The following is an 8,676-nucleotide window of genomic DNA, read 5'->3' as shown; positions in this document are numbered from 1 at the left end:
TACAGGGAATAGTTGTCCCTCAATTTAATGTCACTGAATTACCCCATTATAAATACCAACTTCTTACTGGGTCAAAGGTTCATTGGAAGCAGGGCTGTTTTGAAAAGCACATGGTGTCACGTTCATTGAATGGAGGAGACCAAGGCTCAGCGTGATGTGAATACATTCTTCTTTTTAATGAAACGAAGAACACTTAAACTTTACAAAACAACAAACGTGACGCTATATATAAACAAGTGCAGACACAAGCAACTAACCATAGACAATAACCCACGAAATACCCAAGGAATATGGCTGCCTAAATATGGTTCCCAATCAAAGACAACGATAAACAGCTGCCTCTAATTGAGGACCAATCTAGGCAACAATGGACATACATAACACCTAGACTAGTGAACACCCATAGACATACAAAACCCCTAGACAGGACCAAAAACACATACATCACCCATGTCACACCCTGACCTAACCAAAATAATAAAGAATACTAAGGTCAGGGCGTGACACATGGCGAGTCTGCGCTCTCTTCAAATGTTAGCAATTTGATGATTCATTTTGTAATTTCATGCAAAGCCTTAATATGTGTCATTGATATTACACAGTTTATTGTAAGGGGAAAAGGAAATTTGATAAAAATAATTGATCACATGATTAAGTGATTTATTTACAATTTAAGAAGTGTGTTTTGAGCTACTTTCTGCCGATTTGTTACTGGTGTTACAGTAACTAGTGTTACTGTTCCTACTGGTTTTAATCACAGGAGGTTGGTTGCACCTTAGTGGGGGAGAACGGGCTCATGGTAATGACTGGAGCGGGATAAGTGGAATGCATCAAGTGGTTTCCAGGTGTTTTGATGCCATTCCATTCTCACGTCATTCTGGCCATTATTACGAAACGTGTTTTGTTTAAAGAAAATTATTACTAAACCATTTCTTAATATTATCATGAATGATCCCTTTCTATCTTTGATTATATATGTCAATGAAATTGTCAAATTACATTCTGGAAAGCCTGAATTCTCATTAAAATATAGGTAACACCATTGACAAAAAGGCAACACATTTTCTTTATGTAGTAAAAATATAAAAATATATTAAGCTGTCATTTATGTTAATATACATTGTTAAGGGGTTATTAATAACTATCTGGCTAAGTTGTGGTTACAAAAAAAACGATGTTTTTTTTATTTTTAAATAGCTGGTCAATAACTCATAGGATGACCCAGTTCCACCTCTGACACCACTACGCTGATGTCAGCTAAAGCGGATCTGATTGAATAGAGCCCTAAGTCAAGCAGTAGCAAGCAGCCTTTCCCTGATACTAACAAAGTGCCGCTCAGCAGTTCATGAATTTTTGTTGTAAAAGCCGATGGGTTCTGTATGTAGGATCAACTTGAGATCTACATCTTGATTGATGATGTGCTGTTGCACTCAGCTGCACTGCGCTTCCCATGTTAATATGGCCCTCTGTGAGGGGCAATCTTTAACTTTGTAATGTTATTTACTGCCACAGCACTGAACCCACGTGCAGGTATGTTCGGAGCGTTATGGTATTTGGGTCACGGGTTGGTCTGAATGCGACATCAAGAAACAGGATGTTCTCGACATGTATGCCCTCCCCCACGCTAGACTTGGCTAAGGACATGTGGGGTCAATTGGCACAACGACAGCTGGGAGCCTTCCATCCTTCTTGCCAAACACCACCCATTCCTCTTTAGAGGGCTCTAGGCTATGTACAGTGCACAACCTGCAGCCTACATTGATTTATTTATTTAAAAGCCCACACCAGTGGAAATCAATTTTCTTCGAGCTGAGAGACGATGGCCAGAGCATTTAAGGATTTTAACGATTTAAGTCAATATGTCATCGTTTTAGTCCAAAGTATGATATATTTGGGCTGCCACTTCGTGCAAAACCGTGTGAATGCGGTGTCTTTTCCTGATGAAACAGTATGACATACAAATTATTTTCAGCCTGCGTTTCTTTTCAAGCCTGGGCTTTATTTGGATGTTACCACCCACCAGCATGGCATTGCTTATTAATCAGAAACGTCTGCAAAGCTATTCCTGTGACTGAGATGATCCAAACAGCCTTGTGTCCACTTGGCCGCATGAGCCATGGTGCAAATTAAAACAGGGAGTGCAAAATTGTTTTAGCACCTCCACTTTTTTTTTCACACGAAAATGATCATAATACATTGGATAATTTGTAAATGTTAACTTTTTTTTTTTCTCGCTTATTTTTCACATTTTATTGGTCACATACACATGGTTATCAGATGTTATTGTGAGTGTAGCGAAAGGCCTGTGCTTTTACTTAGACAGTGCAGTAATATCTAACCATTCCACCACACCTACCTAATACACACATATCTAAGTAAAGGGATGGAATAAGAATATATACATTTAAATATATGGATGAGCGATGACCGAGCGGCATAGGCAAGATGCAATAGATGGTATAAAATACAGTATATACATATGAGATGAGTAACGCAAGATATGTAAACGTTATTAAAGTGGCATTATTAAAGTGACTAGTGATCTATTTATTAAAGTGGCCAATGATTTCAAGTCTGTATGTAGGCAGCAGCCTCTCTGTGTTAGTGACGGCTGTTTAACAGTCTGATGGCCTTGAGATAGAAGCTGTTTTTCAATCTCTCGGGTCCCAGCTTTGATGCACCTGTACTGACCTCGCCTTCTGGACGGTAGTGCGGTGAACAGGCAGTGGCTCAGGTGGTTGTTGTCCTTGATGATCTTTTTGGCCTTCCTGTGACAACGGGTGCAGTAAGTGTCCTGGAGGGCATGTAGTTTGCCCCCGGTGATGCGTTGTGCAGACCGCACCACCCTCTGGAGAGCCCTGTCGTTTTGGACGGTGCAGTTGTGATACATCCTGACAGGATGCTCTCAATTGTACATCTGTAAACGTTTGTGAGGGTCTTAGGGGCCAAGCCAAATTTCTTCAGCCTCCTGAGGTTGAATCAGCGCTGTTGCGCCTTCTTCACCACACTGTCTGTGTGGGTGGACCTTTTCAGTTTGTCTGTGATGTGTACACCAAGGAATTATAACATTCCACCTTCTCCACTGCTGTTCTGTTGATGTGGATAGGGGAGTGTTCCCTCTGTTGTTTCCTGAAGTCCACGATCATCTCCTTTTGTTTTGTTGACATTGAGTGAGATGTTGTTTTCCTGACACCACACTCCGAGTGCCCTCACCTCCTGCCTATAGGCTGTCTCGTCGTTGTTGGTGATCAAGCCCACTACTGCTGTGTCGTCTGCAAACTTGATGATTGAGTTGGAGGCCGAGCATGGCCACGCAGTCGTGGGTGAACATTTAATAAATGGTATAAATTGCGTGATATATTAGAGAGACATGAGTAAAAGAGACTTGAAGTAGTGTCTCCTCCTGTCTATCATGAATTGATCTATATTTTAAAGGATCTCTTACAATTTTGCGCTGATTTGCTTCATTCTGCTACACTCACTGTGCTCTTCCAGTGGTTGGCATGCTAGTTTCAAGTGTCCTTTGACTAGTGTTTGAGTCCCAGCCATACAGGGATGGAACTCATATATTACATGGCTACTTTGCAGCCCATGTGAAAGTGACCCTTCACATGTGGCTTGTCTTCACAAGTGGCTTGTCCTTTTTATACTGAAACAGCAAATTCTTACACTGGCTTTGTTCGAATACCAATACTTATGTCCTAAAAATTAGGCAACAGCTGATTAATTAGATGCAGTGTATTCGGAAAGTATTCAGACCCCTTCCCCTTTTCCACATTTTGTTATGTTACAGCCCTATTCTAAAATGTATTAAATAAATAAATGTCCTCATCAATCTACACACAATGCCCCATAATGACAAAGCAAAAACAGTTTAGACATTTCTTTTGAAAAATGTATTAAAAATAAAAAACAGAAATACCTTATTTACATAAGTATTCAGACCATTTGCTATGAAACTCAAAATTGAGCTCAGGTGCATCCTGTTTCCATTGATCGTCCTTGATGTTTATACAACTTGATTGGAGTCCACCTGTGGTAAATTCAATTGATTGGACATGATTTGGAAAGACACACATCTGTCTACATAAGGTCCCACAGTTAACAGTGCATGCTAGAGCAAAAACCAAGCCATGAGGTCGAAGGCAAGATTCTCTGGCCTGAATACCAAGCGTCATGTCTGGAGGAAACCTGGCACCGTCCCTACAGTGAAGCATGGTGGTGGCAGCATCATGCTGTGGGGGTGTTTTTTAGCGGCAGGGACTGTGAGACTAGTCAGGATCGAAGGAAAGATGAACGGAGCAAAGTACAGAGAGATCCTTGATGAAAACCTGCTCCAGAGTGCTCAGGACCGTAGACTGGGGCGAAGGATCACCTTCCAACAGGACAACGACCCTAAGCACACAGCCAAGACAACGCAGGAGTGGGTTCGGGACAAGTCTCTGATTGTCCTTGAGTGGCCCAGCCAGATCCCAGACTTGAACCAGATCAAACATCTCTGGAGAGACCTGAAAATAGCTGTGCAGCGATGCTCTTCATCCAACCTGACAGAGCTTGAGCAGATCTGCAGAGAAGAATGGGAGAAACTCCCCAAATACAGGTGTGCCAAGCTTGTAGCGTAATACCCAAGAAGACTCAAGGCTGTAATCGCTGCCAAAGATACTTCAACAAAGTACTGAATAAAGGGTCTGAATACTTATGTGCATTTAATATATGTGTATATATATTTTTATACATTTGCAAACATTTATAAAACCTGTTTTTGCTTTGTAATTATGTGGTATTGTGTGTGCAGATTGAGAGGGGGAAAGAACAATTTAATCAATTTTAGAATAAGGCTGTAACGTAACAAAATGTGGAAAAGTGAAGGGGTCCTGTCACGTCCTGACCTTAGTTCCTTTTTTTATGTCTCTATTTTGGTTTGGTCAGGGCGTGATTTGGGGTGGGCATTCTATGTTTTTCATTCTATGTTTTGTTCTGTGTGTTGTATTTCTATGAGTTTGGCCTGGTATGCTTCCCAATCAGAGGCAGCTGTTAATGGTTGTCTCTGATTGAGAACCATACTTAGGTAGCCTGTTCCCACCTGTGTTTGTGGGTAGTTGTTTTCTGTTTTTGTAGTCAGTACCAGACAGGACTGTTTGTGTCATTCTCTTGTTGTTTTTCCATTCAGTGTTCAATTCATAATAAAAGATGAACATGTACCACGCTGCACCTTGGTCCTCACCTTCTTCAACCCACGACAGCCGTTACAGGTCCGAATACTTTCCGAATGCACTGTACATAAAAAGGTGCAAAGTTATGTGCACAGACACAAAACATCCACAAATTCAATATTTTTCTTGGTCAAATAACATACAAACCACTTAATGTAATTGCACATTACTGTATCGTACAAATTCTGGTCATCTAGGTTTGGTACCTGTAGACTTTCCATCACCATTAAGAAAAACAATGCACAGTACAGTAATTTAGTACATTGTGACATCATGTGGTGATGATGTTACGGTTTTCTTCTGGTGAAAGAGAGGAGGACCAAAATGCAGCGTGGTTATCTTTATACATCTTTAATGAAAGATGAACAATATACAAACCAAGAAACGTGAAAAACCGAAACAGCCCTATCTGGTGCAACAGAGACAGGAACAATCACCCACGAAATAGGGTTATGGGTTTGATTCCTAAGGTGGACCAGTACGAAAAAGTATGAAAATGTGATGTAATCACTACTGTCAGTTGCTCTGGATAAGAACATCTACTAAAATGTCAAAGGAAGCAATAGACCATTTCCGTTTACACATAGAAATAAGTTGCATTTGCAAAGTATTTCAAGAAAATGGAAAACATATATCAAGCAAGTATTATTAAATTCCACAAGTATTATCAGATTAACTGATTTGTACAGATAATTATCAGAATCAAGTTGCAAATGCTGGTAAACACACAAATACAAATACACTTTGGTTTTTCACCAAAGTAGTGCACTGGGCATTTACTAGTCCTGTATTAGTGGACCCCGCAGTGGAGAAAAAAATCACAGCACCCCCACCCTCAAACTACTTTTTGTACTGCACTTTTTTTAAACCAGTGCGTGCTAACCAAGGTTGCCAGGTGCACGGTGTAGCCTCTGACACATTGGTAAGGCTGGCTTCCAGGTTGGATGCGCGCTTAAGAAGCAGTACAGCTGGCTGGGTTGTGTATCGGAGGACGCATGACTTTCAACCTTCGTCTCTCCCGAGCCCGTACGGGAGTTGTAGCGATGAGACAAGACAGTAGCTACTACAACAATTGGATACCACGAAATTGGGGAGAAAAAGGGGTAAAAAAAGAAAAAGAAAAAGACTTTGTACCTGGGGTTATTGTCCTGCTGGAAGGTGAATTCCTCTAATAGTATTTGGTGTAAAGCATACTGAAGCAGGTTTTCCTCGAGGATTGTATTTGTGCGTAGCTCCCGTTTCTTTTCATTCTGAAAAACTCCCTTTTCCTTACTGTACCACGATGCAGCCACAACCATGCTTGAAAAATAAGGAGGCAGCTACTCAGTGATTTCCCAAAAATATATGGCTTTGCATTTAGGCCAAAAAGTATTCATTTTCCATGTTTTTTGCAGTATTACTTTAGTGCCTTTTTGCATACAGTTATTTTGAAATGTTTTTTTATCTGTATATTTTTATTCTTCATTTGGTCATTATTATGGAGTCACTACAATGTTGTTGATCCATCCTCAGGTTTCTCCCATTACAGCCATTTATTTGGGCTGCAATTTCTGAGGCTGGTAACTCCAATGAACTTATCCTCTGCAGCAGAGGTAACTCTGGATCTTCCTTTCCTGTGGTGGTCCTCATGAGAGCCAGTTTCATCATAACACTTGATGGTTCATCATAACACTTGACGCACTACCCTCTGTAGTGCCTTGCGGTCGGAGGCCAAGCAGTTGTGATGCCAGGTAGTGATGCATCAGTCAGGATGCTCTCGATGGTGCAGCTGTAGAAACTTTTGAGGATCTGAGGACCCATGCCAAATCTTTTCTGTCTCCTGAGGGGGAATACGATTTTCCGTGCCCTCTTCACGACTGTCTTGGTGTGCTTGGACCATGTTAGTTTGTTGGTGATGTGGACACCAAGGAACTTGAAGCTCTTAACCTGCTCCACTACAGCCCCGTCAATGAGAATGGGGGCGTGCTCGGTCCTCCTTTTCCTGTAGTCCACAATCATCTCCTTTTGTCTTGATCACGTTGAGTGAGAGGTTGTTGTCCTGGCACCATCTACTGTTGATGTCACGCCCTGACCTGAGAGAGCCTTTTATGTCTCTATTTCGGTTTGGTCAGGGTGCGATTTGGGTGGGCATTCTATGTTTTTTTTTAGGTTTGTGCTTCTATGTTTTAGCCGAGTATGGTTCTCAAGCAGGGACAGCTGTCTATCGTAGGCAGCCTTCTTTCCCTGTTGTTTTGTGGGTAGTTGACTTTTGTTAGTCGCACTATAGCCCTGTGAACATTTTAATTTAAAGGAAAATGTACGCTCACAACGCTGCACTTTGGTCCACTTCTTATGACGCCTGTGACAGTTGATGTGTTTTACTTTCAACATATCAACATAAAAGAATGCACTGGCACATTTGAGCTAAACTTGTTGCAGGTGCATGGTAATGTTAAAGGAATTTGATTCCTATATGTTCATCAACCAATTCAAATAAAACACTCTGCCCATTTCTAAGAATTTGTAAGATACTTATTTGCATAAAATGGACAGAGACCAGTCTCAAAATCAATCAATAGCATTTATTCTCGAGAGTACTGATCATGGTACAATTTACAACAGGTTATATACTAAAAATGAGGTCATAGGTTTTATTCTGTCCTTCCTCCACTCCGATACAATGGCAGTATAGTTCACAAGCCTTCCCACATTGTCCACCACCTGTTAAATAATCTACTACTAGCCTAAGGTCTCTCCTCTCCCTGTGTAAAGACAGGATGTCCTGTAAGGAACACAGCATTCCAGCCAGTCTGACGATTGCTCCATTAATTTCTAATAAGGAACAGACAGTCCTTCTTATTCTGGACGAAAACTACACACATTACATTCAGCATTATGATTATAATAAGATTCATACATCCATACAGTAACATAGTAGTATTCTGTTTAGTCATAGTTCTGATTGAAATGTATACATAATTTAGTCATTATTCATAAAAATCCCTTAACAGGTAACAATTAGATAAGTTGAAAGAAAAAAAGAAACCCACACACTGCTCTTGCTAGTATCACTTTTTTATTGAAGCTTACATGTTGGCCTCTTGGCCTTTGTCAGAGTTCTTTGCTCTACTACACTAAATAAACAATTTCATGTCAAATAATAATAATTTATTACATTTCTATAGTGCTTTTCATAACAATCTCATCAAAAGCACACAAAAAAAAGCAAGATCAAGGTTAGGTCACAAGGTCAAGTCTTTGAGAGCATGCATCCTCCAAAGATGGAGAAGGACAGTTTATGGCGGCTTGACCAGAGGAAGGTGGTCAGGGGGATGGTTGATGAAGAGAGGAAGATGGAGTCTGGTGATGATCTTGTAGAGGGCCAGCTACTCTGGGAACCAGCCCGAGTTGTGTAGCCAATGGATTTCTCCTTCATAATGTATGGTACATGGGTATTGCCTCAGAACCTCTGTGTGGCAGAAAG

This window comes from Oncorhynchus kisutch, linkage group LG30 (assembly GCF_002021735.2).
Source record: "Oncorhynchus kisutch isolate 150728-3 linkage group LG30, Okis_V2, whole genome shotgun sequence".
Taxonomy (NCBI): Eukaryota; Metazoa; Chordata; class Actinopteri; order Salmoniformes; family Salmonidae; genus Oncorhynchus; species Oncorhynchus kisutch.
The sequence above is the reverse complement of the archived record's forward strand: the minus strand, read 5'-3'. Positions refer to the sequence as shown.